The sequence below is a fragment of the Geotrypetes seraphini genome, chromosome 10 (genome assembly GCF_902459505.1).
Source record: "Geotrypetes seraphini chromosome 10, aGeoSer1.1, whole genome shotgun sequence".
Lineage (NCBI taxonomy): Eukaryota > Metazoa > Chordata > Amphibia > Gymnophiona > Dermophiidae > Geotrypetes > Geotrypetes seraphini.
In genome coordinates, this window is record NC_047093.1 from 13,377,225 (window position 1) to 13,396,239 (window position 19,015).

Here is a 19,015-nt window from a genome sequence, read left to right on the forward strand (position 1 = left end):
GGTGGAGAGGGACAGATTCTTCAGCTTATTGGGAACCACAAGAACAAGGGGGCACTCGGAGAAACTGAAACGGGACAGGTTTAGAACCAATGCTAGGAAATTTTTCTTCACTCAGAGGGTGGTAGACACCTGGAATGCGCTTCCGGAGGATGTGATAGCACAGAGTACATTAAGGGGATTCAAAGAGGGACTGGACAAGTTCCTGAAGGATACGGGGATTGAGGGATATAGACAGAGGTAGAGATAGGACCATGAAAGGGTATAGATAGAAGAAAAATGGGGATTAAAGGGTTTTAAACAAAGGATCACTTACAGGTCACGGACCTGATGGGCCACCACGGGAGCGGACTGCTGGGTGCGATGGACCCCTGGTCTGACCCAGCGGAGGCAACTTCTTATGTTCTTATTGCCTCTCTCTCAAATCCTGAAACTGGCATAACCATACATTTATTATTTATTTTTATTTATTTCTTATATACCGCTATACCGAGAAGTTGAAAGCGGTTTACAATAAAGATCCATTTTGTCAGTACATGGGACACAAGGTGGAAAGAGAGTATAAGTTAGTCTCAAATCTTGAATTGGGGTGGTGGCGAGGTAGAGAAGAGGGCGTAGAGAGGATGAGGTGGGTTGGGAATTTAGAATTTGTTCAACAGTCGAGTTTTCAGGGATTTTCTAAAGTCAGCGTATGGAGTGGCCTCAAGTATGGGTTTTCCAAGCCATGTGTTCAGCCTGGCGGCCTGGAATGGTAACATTCTACCTAGAAACTTTGGATCTTTTCCAGATAAGCCCCGCCAAAAAGTTAACCCCCACCACCCAAAAAAAATTATAAAAAATAGGCGCGATGTATAGAAAGTAAAGTGGGGGGGTTCCCCCCCCACCCCTCCCCCATCGGAGCCCTTAAAAAAATGGTCGACAGTTTATCCTATTTTTTTATAATGTTAAGTTTCATATCCTCTTTTTTTATAATCTTTTTTGGGTGCTCTGACGGGGGGGCATGGGGGGAACCCCCCCCCCCCCACTTTACTTTATACACATCGCGCCGCGTTGTGGGGCCGTTGTGCTGAGAACTTCACTGGTTAAGGTTGCGTGCACTGGCAAAAGGTGGCGGGGCTTAACTTTCGGTGCATCCATTTTTTCCATTAGTGGCGGGGCTTATCTGGAAAAGATCCGAAACTTTTTGTATTGGTAAGATTTCAGGGAGGGGTAATTAAATAGGTTTGTTCTGCGAGTGCTCTTGTTGGAACCGTTGAGAGAGAACTGGAAGAATCCCAAAGAGAATTCCTTTCTTATCAACCCCTACAATTATTATTTAATGTGTGTTCACCGCACTATACAGACTTTATAGACAGATATAATAGACAATCCACATATTTTGGAGATTACAATTTACTGAAAACAGACACGCAGATAAAAGAACAAATATGAGACTTGGCATCAATACAGGGAAGTTGAAGAATTATAAAATGAGGTGGATTACCGGTAAAATCAATCAAGGTAGGGCCAACTTAAACTGAGTGAAATAGCAAGGAGAGAGACTTCTTGGAAATCGATTTCCACTTACCTGGAAGGGAGTCTGTTAATCCTCAGAGCACAGCAGTGGCCTGGTGGGGAGACCAGAGGGTTAAACAGAGAAACAAATCCAGTCTAAAATCCCACTTTGTTTTAGGCTGCTTTTAACCCGTAATTCCAGCCCACCTGTAGCCAGAGCAGGTATTGTGATGTCATAATGCCTCATTCCACCAATAAGAGACAACCTCATCAGCCATTTCTATTTGTCACTCCCTCTGTCATTCCCAAACCCAATTTTCCTGTTTGTCAGTCTGATTAGATTGTAAGCTCTGCAGAGCAGGGTCTGTCTCTTACATTTTTAATGTAATGTACAGTGCTGCGTGCATCTAGCAGCGCTATAAAAATGATTAGCAGTAGTAGAAAGAGCAGTTAGCATAGCTGGTTTTAAGAAAAGTTTGGACAACTTCCTGGAGGAAAAGTCTATAGTTTGTTATTGAAAAAGACATGGGGAAAGCCACTGCTTGCCCTGGATCAGTAGCATGGAATGTTGCTACTCTTTGGGATTCTAGAATCTTGTTACTCTCTGGGATTCCAGAATCTTGCTATTCTTTGAGATTCTGTATGGGCTGTTGCTGCTCTTTGGGATTCTAGAATCTTGTTACTCTCTGGGATTCCGGAATCTTGCTATTCTTTGAGATTCTGTATGGACTGTTGCTGCTCTTTGGGATTCTAGAATCTTGTTACTCTCTGGGATTCCGGAATCTTGCTATTCTTTGAGATTCTGTATGGACTGATGCTGCTCTTTGGGATTCTAGAATCTTGTTACTCTCTGGGATTCCAGAATCTTGCTATTCTTTGAGATTCTGTATGGACTGTTGCTGCTCTTTGGGATTCTAGAATCTTGTTACTCTCTGGGATTCCAGAATCTTGCTATTCTTTGAGATTCTGTATGGACTGTTGCTGCTCTTTGGGATTCTAGAATCTTGTTACTCTCTGGGATTCCGGAATCTTGCTATTCTTTGAGATTCTGTATGGACTGTTGCTGCTCTTTGGGATTCTAGAATCTTGTTACTCTCTGGGATTCCGGAATCTTGCTATTCTTTGAGATTCTGTATGGACTGTTGCTGCTCTTTGGGATTCTAGAATCTTGTTACTTTCTGGGATTCCGGAATCTTGCTATTCTTTGAGATTCTGTATGGAATGTTGCTACTCTCTGGGATTCCGGAATCTTGCTATTTTTGAGATTCTGTATGGAATGTTGTTACTCTTTGGGTTTTGGCCAGGTATTAGGGACCTGCATTAGCCACCATGAGAACAGGCTACTGGGCTTGATAGACCATTGGTCTGACCCAGTACAGCTATTCTTATGTTCTTATCTGATATTCAGAGCAATTTAAGTGGGCAGTAGAGCCCAGCCAAGATATTTAAATGTCTCTTGCCACATATCCCTTTTCCTACCTTTCTTCTAAGTACACATATTGAGGTCATTAAGGGCCAGATTCTACAAAAGCCACCAAAGGTTAGGCAGTGGTGGCTGACCTAAAACCACCTAACTAAATTGGTTTAATTAGGTTTAAGTGGTGCGATAATTGATCACGCCAGTAAAACTCAATTAAACCCGCGTTTAAAAAAAAAAATAGCTACCACTATGCAGCCTCCAGGACCGGTGCCTAGGAAGTAGGTGTGTTGAGGGGCAGTGCCAGACTTCAGCGTCACTATGCCCTGGCTGTGATTCAGGAAGGAACCTGGGTGCCAGAAATGTAGGCCGCTAAGACCCTGGCCTACATTACCAGTGCCTAGGGCCTTTGGGAGCCACAATTCTGGAAGCGTGTGTCACTGATTGACACACAACAGGTGCCAGCTCCGGTAGGTGAAATTGTTGAAGTGGTCAGTCCATTACTATGCTGGCCCCATCCATGTCCAAATGGTCAGCATTAGGATGTTTTCAACCTGGTTGTTTTTCTGATTGAAAACGGAGTATAAAGTAAGACATTCTTGCGGCCTAGACGTCCCGGTGGCCAAGAAGTCTAAGTCTATTTGGAAGTCCAGCAGTTTGCCATTTGAAAATGGCCATTTCTGTACCTCCAACTTTGGACGTTGAACTGGAAACGTCCAAGTTGGACTTAGACATTTTTTTTTTTTTACAAAAATGCCCCTCTATGTCTGAGAAGTTGGGGTGATCCTGCCCCATTGCTTCTAGTTTAAAGCCCTCTTCAGTAGATTAGCCAGCCTTTTTTTACAGAAAGGGTGGTAGATGCGTGGAACAGTCTCCTGGAAGAGACGTGGTGGAGACAGAGACTGTGTCTGAATCGATGAAGGCATAGCATAGATACGTGGAATCTGTTAGAGAGTGGAAAAGATAATGTTTACTGCGGATGGACAGACTGGATGGGTCATTTGGCCTTTATCTGCCGTCATGCTTCTATGCAGTCGTCTAGTTGACGAGTTACCCTTTGTATAAAACAGAATGAGTACAGCTTTGTAGTTAAGAACAAATCTTACACTAGACAACTGTGTATATAACTCTTGTTCCTCCCTTTTACGAAGCCTCGTTAGGCTTTTTTGATCGCCGGCTATGGCAGTATTAGCTGCAGTGGTCATAGGAATTCTATAAGTGTCGGAGCTGATACCGTTGTGGCTGGTGATTTTTTTTTTTTTTTTTTTAACCCCAACAACTAATGCACTGTAAAAGGAACCCCTAATTTTTTGTGAGATCTAAACACAAAAGATTCTTGTTTGTATGAGAGATTTGTTCTGTCACCTAAAGACAGACAGTCTATCATTGCAATATCATGTCTCAGTGCTGGAGTTCCTCTGCCCAGATGTTAATTAAGCTGAAGATGAGCCTATGCAGGTGGCTGCAAGATACAAGAAGGCCAAAGCGGGCTGTTTCGGTATTGTTTTGGGTCATCGGTAAAGGAAGAAAGGGCTCTGACTGGGCGCTATCCTTTCAGAACCACAAATGACAGCAGAGGGGAAAAAATGATGTTCTGTTCACCACTCACCCTGGTGGAGGCCTCAGTTGTTCTTTCCTCTTAAACAACATTTTCAAGTTTGGAGAAATCAGAATTCAGGAATGCTGCTACGAGAGTGTTTTGTGCTTCAGAAGCACAGGACGAGCTTGGAAATTCTGCAAGTAAATTTCACCCCTTCTGACTTCATATCTCTTCTTCTAGTTCCCACGGTGACGGGACAAAAGCGCACGCGACTTCAGCGCGCCGACATTGGAGCGCAGACAATTCGGCGCAAGACCCCAGTGCGCCGCCGAAAAACTTACTTTTAAGGAGCTCCGACGGGGTGTGTGGAGGGGGAACCCCCCACTTTACTTCATAGTCTTCGTGCTGCCGTGGGGGGGGGGGGGGAAACGCTCTCCCATTGGAGGTTGCTGCGGAACCCACCCCGTTCTTGGTTTTAAGGGCAAGTTAGATGCACATCTACGCGAAAGATGCATAGAAGGATATGGGTGACTAAGTTTTGTGTTTTTTCTCTCGCCAGATTACACCTGGCTGGGCCTCCGCGAGAGCGGATCACCCGACTTGATGGACATAAGGTCTGATCCGGAGATGGCAGTTCTTATGTTATGCCTAAAATTAGCATGGCCATTTTGTGGACCCAACTAGCTGCTTACTTAACCGGTTAGTGGTTTGAATATTGCTGCTAACCAGATAAAAACTGGCTCCTCCCAGGATCTGCCCAAGTACTGCCCTTGGATCGCCCTGGCTCTAACCACACTGTGAGGGGCCACAAAATATTGGAGGTTAAAGCGGGAAGAAGCAATTTAGGGCTTCTTTTACAAAGGTGCGCTAACGTTTTTAGTGCGCACTAGCCGAAAAATTACTGCCTGCTTGAAAGGAGGCGGTAGCGGCTAGCATGTGGGGTATTAGTGCACCTTTGTAAAAGGAGCCCTAAATTGCTTTGAATATCAAGCATCGTTGATTTCCATGTCGTGAGTCGCATGAATTTGTTTTTTTAAATACTTTATTCATTTCATATCTTAAATCAAGTACAATAATTTCACTTTCAAATACACTTGACATCTTATAAATAATCCTTATACAATATAATAATATCCCCTATCCTTATATAAATATGAAAAATATATTCTTCTATTATAATCAAAAAATACCCACCCCCTCCCCCCCTTAATTTTTTTTAACTTTTTAATTCAGGGAAGAATAATTTTTTTATCTTTACAATAATCCATCAATGGCTTCCACACATCCTTAAATCTGTTATAATTCCCTTTCTGGACAGCTAACGCTCTTTCCATTTTATATATATCACAAACAGAATTCCACCAAAAACAATAATTAAGACCATTCCAATTTTTCCAATTGTAAGTAATCTGTTGAATGGCAATCCCAGTTAAAATTAACAATAATTTGTTATTATTAGATGATATTTGTTTCTTCGCTCTCATTTCTACGCCAAATAAAACTGTGTCATAAGATAATGCTGCCGCGTGAATTTGAATCTTGCCACATACCTGTAAACTGGATTGGTCACCGCAGGACATTTGGACTGATCCGTTTGGCAGTTCTTAGGGGCTTATCTTAATTTCTGAGCATATAACTGAATCACTGTGTCTTCAGTTTCTAGCTTATGTGAGAAGAGGAGACTGCAAGGGGATCTGATCGAGACTTTCAAAATACTGAAAGGATTCGACAAAATGGAGCAGGGAAAACAGTTATTTACAAGGTCCAGTGTGGCACGGATAAGAGGACATAGACTGAAGCTGAGTGGGGACAGGTCTAGGATGAATATCAGGAATTTCTGTTTCACGCAGCAAGTGGTGGACACCTGGAATGCTCTCCCAGAGGAAGGAATTGGAGAATCCATTGTTCTAGGATTTAAGGGTAAACTAGATGCACATCTCCTTAAGAGTGGCATAGAGTGATACAGGGAAGGGTAAATTAGATGCACATCTCCCTTGAGAAGCATACAGTGATATGGGGACTTAAACTATGCCAGGGTACACCTGGCGGGGCCTCCGCGTGTGCGGATCACCGGACTTAATGGACCCAGGGTCTGATCCGGAGATGGCAATTCTTATGTATTTGCATGCACTGCTTTCAATGCATATTCATTGGGGAAATCCTGAAAACCTGACTGGATTCCGGCCCTTGCGGACCGGAGTGGCCCACTCCTGCACTAGACTCACATAAAGAAGAAATATAATAATAATAATTTTATTTCTTATATACCGCCAAAGCCGTAGTAGTTCGAGGCGGTTTACAACAAAGAAGGGCTGGACAATCAGCAAATGGGTACAATCAGCGAATACAGATACAATTAATATATGTAAGCAGGGAACAGGTACAATATAAGGCAGGAGTAGGGCACTCCGGTCCTCGAGAGCCGTATTCCAGTTGGGTTTTCAGGATTTCCCCAATGAATATGAGTGAGGTCTATTTGCATGCACTGCTTTCAATGCATATTCATTGGGGAAATCCTGAAAACCCGACTGGAATACGGCTCTCGAGGACCGGAGTTCCCTACCCCTGATATAAGGGGTCAAATGTACGGTGAGCAGGAAGCAGAGGTATGACAAAAGAGATCTTGGGGGACAAGGGTTGGGTAAGAGGTCTTAGGTTACAAATCGGTTAAATAGGTTAGTTTTTAATAATTTTCTGAAGTTTAGGTAGGATGAGGTGCGCGAGATAATAGTGCTCAGCCAATCATTTAGATCAGTGATTCCCAACCCTGTCCTGGAGGAACACCAGGCCAATCGGGTTTTCAGGCTAGCCCTAATGAATATGCATGAGAGAGATTTGCATATGATGGAAGTGATAGGCATGCAAATTTGCTTCATGCATATTCATTAGGGCTAGCCTGAAAACCCAATTGGCCTGGTGTTCCTCCAGGACAGGGTTGGGAACCACTGATTTAGATGACCTGCTTGGAAGGCAAGTGTTCTGTTCAGGTGTCTTTTGTAACGGCAGGCCTTTAGAGTCGGATGGCTGAAGAGAGAGCTTTGCGAGTGGGTCTGGATGGACAACCTAAGGTAAAATGGGGAACCAAGTATAAGGGGGCCAAACCAAGAATGGATTTGAAACAGAGACAGGCAAACTTGAACTGCACTCTTGCTTCCAAGGGTAGCCAGTGGAGCTTTTGGTAGTAGGAAGTTATGTGTTCCCATTTTTATAGCCCAAAGATCAGTCGAATTGCCGAATTTTGGATGATACGGAGTCTTTGAATGTTTTTTTTGAAGGACCCCCGGTAGATAATGTTGCAGTAGTTGAGTAAGCTCAGAATGGAGGATTGCACCAGTAGGCGGAATGAGGTTGCGTCGAAGTACTTTCTGATGGTTCTTAGTTTCCATAAGGCGGAGAAGCTTTTTCTGACAATAAGAGCTCCTTTTACTAAGCTGCGATAGCGGTTATAGCACGCGCTGGACGCTAACGTCAGCTAGCTTAGTAAAAGGAGCCCTAAGTTTCAAAGTAACCTAGATCATGTTCTGAACATCAGTGGCTCATTTGTCACAGGGGTCCCCAAAGTCCCTCCTTGAGGGCCGCAATCCAGTCAGGTTTTCAGGATTTCCCCAATGAATATGCATGAGATCTATTTGCATGCACTGCTTTCAATGCATATTCATTGGGGAAATCCTGAAAACCCGACTGGATTCGGCCCTCAAGGAGGGACTTTAGGGACCCCTGATATAGAACATGTAAGAGACGTAACCTGTACATCAGGGGTCCCTAAAGTCCCTCCTTGAGGGCCGCAATCCAGTCGGGTTTTCAGGATTTCCCCAATGAATATGCATGAGGTCTATGTGTATGCACTGCTTTCAATGCATATTCATTGGGGAAATCCTGAAAACCCGACTGGATTGCGGCCCTCGAGGAGGGACTTTGAGATCCCTGATATAGAACATGTAAGAGACTTAACCTATACATCAGGGGTCCCCAAAGTCTCTCCTCGAGGGCTGAATCCAGTCTGGTTTTCAGGATTTCCCCAATGAATATGCATAAGATCTATGTGTATGCACTACTTTCAATGCATATTCATTGGGGATATCCTGAAAACCTAACTGGATTCGGCCCTCAAGGAGGGACTTTAGGGACCCCTGATATAGAACATGTAAGAGACGTAGCCTGTACATCAGGGGTCCCTAAAGTCCCTCCTTGAGGGTCGAATCCAGTCGGGTTTTCAGGATTTCCCCAATGAATATGCATGAGATCTATGTGCATGCACTGCTTTCAATGCATATTCATTGGGGAAATCCTGAAAACCCGACTGGATTCGGCCCTCAAAGAGGGACTTTGGGGACCCCTGATTTGTCAGTATGAGTTAACTGGACTCCAGATTTTAAGATAGGTATGGACACCATTATGTTTTTCCACTATGACACTTTCAAATTTAGTCGTTGTACCTTTTGCTACTGGAATGTTTATTATATAACATATTTTGTCACCACTTGTACAATAGGCTGTGTCATATCTATGTTATCAATTGTTCACCCTATTTCTTGTTGAAAATTAATAAAATCTTTTGAATTAATAAAAAAAAAAAAAAAAAGGGGGCCTTACTGTTCCTGAAGTTTTTCATTTGAAATACGAGGGGGCCGCTGAAAGGTTCTCAGCCCAGCCAACAAAGTTGGGGCAGTCTCCCTCGAAGGCTATAACCTTGGTCCAGCAATTTTTTCCACTTTTTTTTCGTTCCGTCAGAATAATATGGAACGAAAAAGTGGAAAATTGCTGGACTGAGTGCATAGCCCTCGATGGAGACTGCCCCAACTTTGTTGTCTGAGCTGAGATCTTTGCGGGGGGGGGGGGGGGGGGGGCCTCGTATTCACCAGTAGCTATATAAGCCTCTAGTGATTGCCATATTGTTTTTCTGGGTTTCTTTGAACTAATTTGATTGTGTGATTGATAAAAATGGATATATTGTCTAGGCCCTAATGCATAAGCTTATAGTTTTTTGTGACTGTCTAAGGATCAAGCATTAACTAAGAAATGGAGAGGTTCAGGGTTTGCTTCTCAATCAATTCAAAGGTTGGCTGACTTCAAACATCAAGCTTAGAACGGATTAGGAAAAGTCAAGCATGCAAAAAAAATGCCTATATGCCCTTTTCAATGCTCTTGGTCATGGTCAAAGAATTTTGAAACCTATCATTAGAAAAATTCAGATAAGGTTTTTTGCAAAGAGGAGGGCTAATGAAAGAGCAAAGATAAAAGTGAAGAAAAGCTTAAGAGAAAACTTGACCACGAAAGCTTGTTATTGAAGTGTTTAATAGTAATTAATGTAATATTAAATGCATCCATATTGCCAAAATAAAAGCTGTTTGTTTGGTACCGTTCGAAACTAGGGCTTCTATTCTTAGGGTTTTATAAATTCTAAATTAGAATCAGCTCCGATCCCATAGGGAGGAGGAAGGCAAATCGGCCGAAAGCCATTGCCATAGAAGGTAGGGGAGGGAGGGGGGTAGATAAGCGGGGAGTGGGTGGGAGGTCGCCCTTTTCAGGAAGGCAAGAGCTGGAGAAGGAAGCAGCATTATCTGCTTCCTGAGAGCTCCACCGCCACCCTCCTGCTTTAATTCAGCGGCATATCTGCCTTCGGAGAACCCACCGCCACCCTCCAGCTTCAATTCGCTACTAAAAACAAATGTAAGTTAAGATTTTATATCCAGGTGGGGGCACATATGGCCGCCACACGGCAGCGCTGCGGCCGCGGTCCACTGCCAGCGGCGGCCGTGCAGCGCCGGGCCGCAAACCCCCCCCGGGGTCCTCGCTGCAGCCAGCCATGGGTTCCGATCTGGTCCGATGGTGGTCTGCACCCCTGTCCGCCGAGGGCCGCAGATGGTGCGCCCATCCGGATCAACATGGGGCATTAAAACAGTATAAAAGCACATCTTAATGGCAGCCCACGATGATAATGTCACTCTTTATGTAATAAAAGCGAGACAAGTAGAGAACAATCAAGTCATTGTGACATCACTGATGAGGTTGGCTCTTATTGGTGGATGAGGCATTATGATATCACAATTAGAGAATGACTCGGTGGATGTTACCCGCGGCTAGCTGCGAGTAGTCGCGGGTAACCCGCCAAAACAGTGGAGGGGGGAAAGGTGCTCACCGCAGGTTCGGGGACAAGGCCATGCACCACCCCGTGGAGCGGTGAATGGCCTTGTCCCTGCAATTAAGGGAGGGAACGCACGCGGTCACCAATTGTGCGTGGCCCTCTACCTCCTTCCACCTACCCGAATCTATCTATCTCCCTCCCTCCCCCTCCCTTACCTTCACGGCGCGTTTTAAGGTTTGAGACTTGTTGAAAGCCGCCGGAGCGTGCGTGTGTGGGCAGAAGCTTCTCCTCTGACGCAACTTCTGTTTGCGTCAGAGGAGAAGCTTCCGCCCACACGCGCATGCAAGTGCACGAACACTCCGGCGGCTTTTGACAAGCTACTCAAACCTTAAAACGTGCCGCAAAGGTAAGGGGGAGGGAGGGAGATGCGCGGACCGCTCGAGGGGTGCCGAAGGGCAGTGAGGTGGTGAGAGGGAAGGGTGGATGCTGAGGGGACGGGTCGGTGAAGGGGACGGTGGTACAGTGACGGGGAGAGATTTTTTTCCCCCCCGTGTCATTCTCTAATCACAATCTCAGCTCTGGTTACCAGAGAGAACTTTTCAGCACCCACTCCTAGTTTCAAGAGTTTCAGTCTCTGGTAACCAGAGCTGAGATTGTGATGTCATAATGCTTCATTCCACCAATAAGAGCCAATCTCATCAGTGATGTCACAATGACTTGATTGTCCTATAAAACATAGAAACATAGAAATAGACGGCAGATAAGGGCCCACGGCCCATCTAGTCTGCCCACCTTAATGTCCCTCCCCTACCTTTGCCCTGTGAATAGATCCCATGTGCCGATCCCATTTTGCCTTAAAATCAGGCACGCTGCTGGCCTCAATCACCTGTAGTGGAAGACTATTCCAGCGATCAACCACTCTTTCAGTGAAAAAGAATTTCCTGGTGTCACCTCGTAGTTTCCCGCCCCTGATTTTCAACGGATGCCCTCTTGTTGTCGTGGGACCCTTGAAAAAGAAGATATCCTCCTCCGCCTCGATGCGGCCCGTAAGATACTTGAACGTCTCGATCATGTCCCCCCTCTCTCTGCGCTCCTCGAGCGAGTATAGCTGTAATTTGTCAAGCCGTTTTTCGTATGGTAGATCCTTGAGTCCCGAGACCATCCGGGTGGCCATTCTTTGCACCGACTCCAGTCTCAGCACATCCTTGCGATCATGCGGCCTCCAGAATTGCACACAGTATTCCAGGTGGGGCCTCACCATGGATCTATACAATGGCATAATGACTTCCGCCTTACGACTGACGAAACCCCTTCGTATGCAGCCCATGATTTGTCTTGCCTTGGACGAAGCCTGCTCCACTTGATTGGCAGACTTCATGTCCTCACTGACGATTACCCCCAAGTCTCGTTCTGCTACCGTTTTTGCTAGGATCTCGCCATTAAGGGTATAAGACTTGCATGGATTCTGGCTGCCCAGGTGCATAACTTTGCATTTTTTGGCATTTTTTATGACATACAAAGGAGTGCTGAAAAGTTCTCAGGCCAACCAAGAAGAGAATGACGTGGACACGGTTCAATCAATGATCTGAAACAATGTCAAAACAGAGAATTTTGTTTCTGCAAACTGGCTCTTAGGCCCAAATTCTGTAACCAGCACCTAAAGTTAGGCACCTATTTCGGAGGCGCCCACCTAGATAGGCGCCTATCTAAAATTGAACAAGAAGGCCAATTAAGCTTTTTAATTAGCACTGATTGAAACCTAGGCGCCTATCAAGAAAGCGCGATTCTGTAACAAGTTTCAAGTTTTATTATTATTTGATGAATCGCCTATACAAAACATTCTAAGCGATGAACAATTTTAAAAACAACATTTTAGAGGAGAAACAATTTTAAGACACAAGTAAAAAGTTAATATACTTATAACGCATTATAAATTTCTTTATACATGTGGCTTAGTGACGAACATGATATAGACGGAAAGGAGGATAAAGTTACAATTCTCTCAGGCAGAAAAACATAAAAGAGGAAAGAACACGGGGAAGGGAAAAAACAAAACAAACAACTGGGAGTCTACATTTGCTTAATAAAAGGACTCGTAGTTTAATTATTAAAAGCATCGTTAAATAAAAAAGTTTTTTAAAGTTTTTTAAAAGAGATAAGATCTTTTTCTTTTCTGATGTAAAGAGGCAATGCATTCCACGTTTGTGGAGCTATAACAGAAAACATTTCCTTTCTCCTTGTACCCACAATTTTTAAGGAAGGGACAGTTAATAGGTCTTGTGATGATGAACGAAGAGAACGAGGGGCATAATAAGGAATGAGCATTCTAGACATGAATTGAGGTTCATTGAAAGCTAGTACTTTAAATACCAAGAATAATATCTTAAAAGTAATTCGGTGGCTAATAGGTAGCCAATGGGACTTGATCAATAGCGGTGTAACGTGGTCATATTTTTTTGCTTTATGGATGAGTTTTATTGCAGTATTTTGGATTATCTGAAGTCTTCTTTTTTTCTTTTTGTGATATATTGATTAACAAAGAATTACAATAATCTAGTTTGGATATGATCATAGAGTGAATAAGGCGCCTCTACAAATTTAGGCGGCCTTCCCAAAAATAGGCGCTATGCATGTCAGGCGTGGGCGTGGCTACGTGTTAGGCGCCTTCTTACAGAATCACTATTCTTAAGCGTGCCTAAGCGCTCGCATGGGCGCCTAACTTTTAGTTGTGCCTGGAGCCGGCCTATTTAATGGGCGCCTCCGAAATAGGTGCCGCTCAGCGTGATTCACTAAACAGCGCCCAATTGTACTTGAATCGTGCTGAACAGGGCCTAGATTGGCGCCTAACTTTTTGGCACTTCTTATAGAATTTGCCCTTTAATGAAATCGGTTCATAGACAGTAACGCGGAAGACAAAGGCGCGCACCGACAACTGAGCGCAAGATGGAGGCACGCGCTGAAGAAAAAGACTGTTTTTAGGGGCTGCGATGGGGGTTTTTGTTGGGGAGCCCCCCCACTTTACTTAATACAGATCGCGGCGGCGTTGTGGGGGGTTTGGGGGGTTGTAACCCCCCCCACATTTTAGTGAAAACGTAACTTTTTCCCTAAAAACAGGGAAAAAGTTAAGTTTTCAGTAAAATGTGGAGGGTTGCAACCCCCCAAACCCCCCACAACGCCCCCACAACGCGGCGCGATCTGTATAAAGTAAAGTGGGGGGGTTCCCCTCCACCCCACCCCCCGTCGTAGCCCCTAAAAACAGTCTTTTTCTTCGGCGCGCACCTCTGCGCTGCGCTCAGTTGTCTGCTCGCGCCTTTGTCCCGGCGCGCCTTTGACCTGACACCAATGAAATCAGATGACACTTTTTAGCTACAGTGGCAAAATAATGTACAGAATTTAAGAAGTTGGTTGGGCTGAGAACTTATCAGCACCCCCTTGTGTACCTTTTCCCATATTGGCTATACAGTACTCCCCCGATATTCGCGGGGGTTCTGTTCCAGGAACCCCCGCGAATCTTGAAAAACCGCGAATACGGTTTTTCATGGGGGAGACTGGAGAGGGCTGCGGGAGAGGCAGGAGAGAGCAGCCGGAGCGCCAGCGAGTGAAGGAAATCACTCGCTCTATGCTCTACGCCTCTTCCTGCACTAAAGTCGGGCCTTACCAATCAGGAGCCGCGAATGACCAGGACCGCGAACCGCTGACCCCGAATGACCTGGGGAACACTGCATTAGTTTTGTTACCTAAGCCAGTCCTGCCAACCAGCTGTCTTTAAGCTGATAGCCCTGCATTTCCTTCCTTATGAAATCTACTGTCCCTGCTTATTAATATTAATAATAATAACTTTATTTTTTCTACACCGCCACAATCTTACGACTTCTAGGCGGTTTACACTGAAGAGAGCTGGACAATCAGCGAATTACAGAATACAAATAGTAAAAATACACATATTTCTCAAAGTTATCAGTATGGTGTTATTAGTTTTAAAATGGTATCTGATTAGGAGATAAATCTGTCGAACAGTGCTGTCTTAATTTCTTTCCGAAATGCGCCGTAGGTCAACCTGGCTCCGTCGATGTAATTGCCTAGCCAGGTCTGCTGTTTACTAGCTTGAAACTTGAAAGTTCTGTCCAGAAAGGACCTGTATTTGCAATCCGTGATCCTTGGATAGGCAAAAAGATTGGCATTTCTGGTTGTCCTAGTGGGGATGTGTAGCTCGAAATGTGGTAAGAGATAGGTAGGGGCCATTCCCCAAACCAGTTCAAAACAAATGCAAGAGAATCTGACATGGCTTAGACATGGCCTGTTTTGAAAATGTGCAAAATTACTTCTCTGGAATTAAAGATTGCTTGATTGCTCTCTGTCGGACATTCTCGGAGGTACATCTGGCATAAAGTCAGACATTTCACAGAACCCTTAGCTAAAGTAAACACATAAATATCAAATGTATACAAAAGGTAACAATAATAATAAAAAAATAAAACCCAAACCTGTAACTCTTACCTTAACTTGCTCTTCTGTACCTGACGTAGCTTTAAATGCCGCTTTGTTAGCTCTGTATCCTCAAACATGGAATTGTAAAGAACTTCCTGGGTTAATAATCAAAAAAGGAAAAGTTTATAATAGAAGAATTCGAGTTAAACATTTACTTCAGCTTTCTTTTACATTTTAACCCCAATGATCTGGTTAGACAGTGAATGACATCTTGTTAAACCAGTGCGTCAGTCAGTCATAAAATTTATTGCCTTGTTGCGAACAAAATTAACCCCAAAATAACATAAACACTTTACTTTGAAACACTAAGATTCCAACCGATTAATAAAAATCAGAAAAGTGGCTTTCGTTATAGTTGCAAAAGCAATGAGGGTTCGAAGCATTTGAAAAGGTTCCCCCCAAAAAACAAACCTAGCACAGAGCTTCTACTGTTCATGTATGTGAAAGACGGGGGCTAGATTTGGGGTGAGGATGTTAAAGCAACGCCAGCAGCTTCGGGCAACCAGATATTCCGTTCTTGCAAGAAGATCCTAGACTATAACCGGAATTACCTGCTAGGCACGTCAGGCAAAGGAATGGGATGTTTACATGGATTTAGCTCACACCTGTTTCTGAAGTTGCTCTTGCCGAGTTCCATTCAGATCCGCTGCATATGTCCCTGCCCCTGGGAGGCTCGCAATTTAAGTATGCTCCTGAGGCAACGAAGGGTTAAAAGACTTGCCCCAGATCACAAGGAGCAGATGTAGAATTTCAGCTGGGCTTCCCTGGTTGTCAGTCCAGTGCAATGAGCGGGACTGACATAAATTCAATGTCCGACAACATGATGCACGACCTACTCCTACTGGAGCGCTGGTCTAGGTCCTGGCAACTCAGCGTCAATGCCAAAAAATGCAAAGTCATGCACCTGGGCAGCCATAATCCATGCAAGACTTACACCCTTAATGGCGAGATCCTAACAAGAACGGAAGCAGAACGAGACTTAGGGGTGATGGTCAGTGAGAACATGAAGACTGCCAATCAAGTGGAGCAAGCTTCATCCAAGGCAAGGCAAATCATAGGTTGCATACGCAGGAGTTTCGTCAGCCGTAAGCCTGAAGTCATTATGCCATTGCATAGATCCATGGTGAGGCCCCACCTGGAATACTGTGTGCAATTCTGGAGGCCGCATTACCGTAAGGATGTGCTGAGACTGGAGTCGGTCCAGAGAATGGCCACCCGGATGGTCTCGGGACTCAAGGATCTCCCGTACGAGGAACGGCTGGATAAGTTGCAGCTGTACTCACTCGAGGAACGCAGAGAGAGGGGTGACATGATCGAGACATTCAAGTATCTCACGGGCCGCATCGAGGTGGAAGAAGGATCCCGCGGCAACAAGGATCCCGCGGCAACAAGGGGGCATCCGTGGAAAATCAGGGGCGGGAAACTGCACGGGGACACCAGGAAATTCTTTTTCACTGAAAGGGTGGTTGATCGCTGGAATAGTCTTCCACTTCAGGTTATTGAGGCCAGCAGCGTGCCTGATTTTAAGGCTAAATGGGATAGACATGTGGGATCTATTCACAGAGAAAGGTAGGGGAGGGTCATTGGGGTGAGCAGACTAGATGGGCCATGGCCCTTATCTGCCGTCTATTTCTATGTTTCTATGACCGTTCCCAGGGTTTGTGCTGTTGGGGGAGGGGATTAGTTTGAGGTTCTGTTATTACTTCCAGACACAGTGTCCACCCTGCTTGGATTGAAGTCGTACGATGTTTGTGAATTGGGTTCTCCAATATGATCGCAATCCTTACTTCCAACGCCAGCATCGCTACTGTTCCGCGTTTCGAACCTACAAAGATCCAGCTGCCTCCCAGTAATGTCATTACAGGAACCCAGGTCCGAAAGCATAGAGACATGGAAATGTGATGGCAGATAAATGCCTCCAAGACGGAACGCCTTTGGATCCGCAAAGAACGCTGCAACCGCGCCCGTCCCTCGCTGCGCTGGGACTCGAGGACTATAACTGCGAAAGGCCAAGTGCGCAGCCTAGGAATACTCCTTGACTGCAACCTGTCGCTTTCCGACCGTATCTCTCGGTTGATATCTTCCTCATTTTACTCCCTGCGATTACTCCAAAAAATAAGGAACTACCGTATTTTCTCGCATATAACGCGCGCGTTATACGTGGTTTTTACAAACCGCGCATACCCTTGCGCCTTATACGTGTGAGCGCATTGTACAAAAATTTTTTTACATAGTTTCCCCCCCCCGACGCCCGATTCATCACCCGGAAGGAGCGCTCGCACTCCCACCCCATAGGACCACTCGCACCCCCACCCGAAGGACCGCTTGCACCCCCACAGCCTCCCCCCCTCCCCCATGGAGAAGCTGTCTATCTTGTTTCCGGATGCCAGCCCAGCTGCTTCCTCTGCCAGCGGTCCTGCCCCTTCTCAGAGCCCTGTGCTGCACTGCTTCCTCTTCAGGCGGTCCCGCCCTTTCTCTGATGTCAGAGAAAGGGCGGGACCGCCGGAAGAAAAAGCAGCACAGCAGGGCTCAGAGAAGGGGCGGGACCGCCGGCAGAGGAAACAGCTGGGCTCGCTGGCATCCGGAAACAAGGTAGACAGCTTCTCCATGGGGGAGGGGGGGAGGCTGTGGGGGTGCAGGCGGTTCTTCGGGTGGGGGTGCGAGCGGTCCTTCGGGGTGGGGGTGCGAGCGGTCCTTCGGGGTGGGAGTGCGAGCGCTCCTTCGGGGTGGGGGTGCGAGCGGTCCTTCGGGGTGGGGGTGCGAGCGGTCCTGCGGGGGGGTGAATCGGACGTCGGGGGGGGGGCATCAGGCTTTCAGGGTAGGGACAGGACTTCAAGGAGGAAAGGAGAGTCGGGGCGGGCGAAAACAGAGTCAGGGTCTCCAGAGGAGAGTCGGGGCGGGCGAAAGGAGAGTCGGGCAGCATGCGCGGTATACGGGTGTGCGCGGTATATAAAAATTTATGTACATAAATATGTGTTTTTTGCGCGCTATACCCATGTGCGCGTTTTACACGGGTGCGCATTATCTATGTGAAAATACGGTACTTTTCAGAGTCTGACTTCGCCCAACTACTCTATGCCTCAGTAGTCTCCCGCTGATCAGGCTTCTGAAAAAAAACCTCCATGCCTGCGACCCTGTCTCCCAAGCTCACTGGCTGCCCATAGCTAAACCTTGTGTCTTCACGAGCCTGATGCTAGCGTTCAAATCCTCAAAAATAAATGGCTTCAATATATATAATTTATGAGCGAAGGCAATAATCCATCAATCGTCAACTTAATTCGTGCCACTCTCTGCTGTGCTTAGATATTATCAGTATCACTTAATGCTTACAGAAATTTCATAAATATTTATTCATCTCATTTATATCATTTCATCTCTTTCTGGATCACTTTAGAAATATTTCATCAGACTTTCTATGGTCTCAGCGGCTACACTCGGGCGTCCTATTTCAGGTAACGCTCGAGCCTATCAGTAGCCGGCCTCCTCATTGGCCTAGAGAACAGTTTTCTCAACTTTTACATATAATTTAAATAAATATATAGATTAGATTTAATGAGAAACTTATCTCATCTTAAGAAGATACACTGAATGGGGCTCCGACGGGAATCCAGCATTTCGCATTATGTGTTGTTTCAAGGACAGTTCTCTTGCAATGTTATAATACAAAGTTCAGTATATCAAAAAGATTCTGTCTGTAAAATCATAAACTATGTGATTCAAATCCTTGCATGACATGGCGCTGGGCTAAGTGATGCCGAACCGGTCCCTCTGCTCCCAGGATGAAATACATCTTAAAACATGATGGTGCCCTTCAACTGCAAGCCGCCAAGAGACGGTCCTACTCCCACTTCATACCGAGCCACTGGAATCGACTGCCCCCGCAGATCAGATCCCTTGAAGGACTCCTCAACTTTAGGAAAAGCAATAAAAACATGCCTCTTCACCTAACCCCTTGTCCTTGACCAATGGAGAGACCTCCCAGGAAGGGAGTTCT

At 45.5% G+C, this 19,015-nt stretch overlaps 1 protein-coding gene across 4 annotated transcripts in view; it reads right to left on the bottom strand.

Moving 5' to 3' along the window:
* Nucleotides 1-15,721, bottom strand: part of KCNJ16 (potassium inwardly rectifying channel subfamily J member 16) — a 45,022-nt gene extending 29,301 nt beyond the window's left edge. Inside the window, exons 1-3 of one of the 4 annotated variants that reach the window (XM_033962487.1) lie at nt 15,627-15,721; nt 15,031-15,116; nt 1,565-1,604 (exon numbers count right to left, since the gene is read on the bottom strand). The gene's annotated coding sequence lies outside the window, so the exon portion shown is untranslated. Of the gene's footprint in view, nt 1-1,564; nt 1,605-15,030; nt 15,117-15,432; nt 15,521-15,572; nt 15,606-15,626 lie in introns of those variants that run through there. The other 3 variants (XM_033962486.1, XM_033962485.1, XM_033962488.1) reach the window with 3 other exon arrangements.
* Between the last annotated feature and the right edge of the window lie 3,294 nt (nt 15,722-19,015).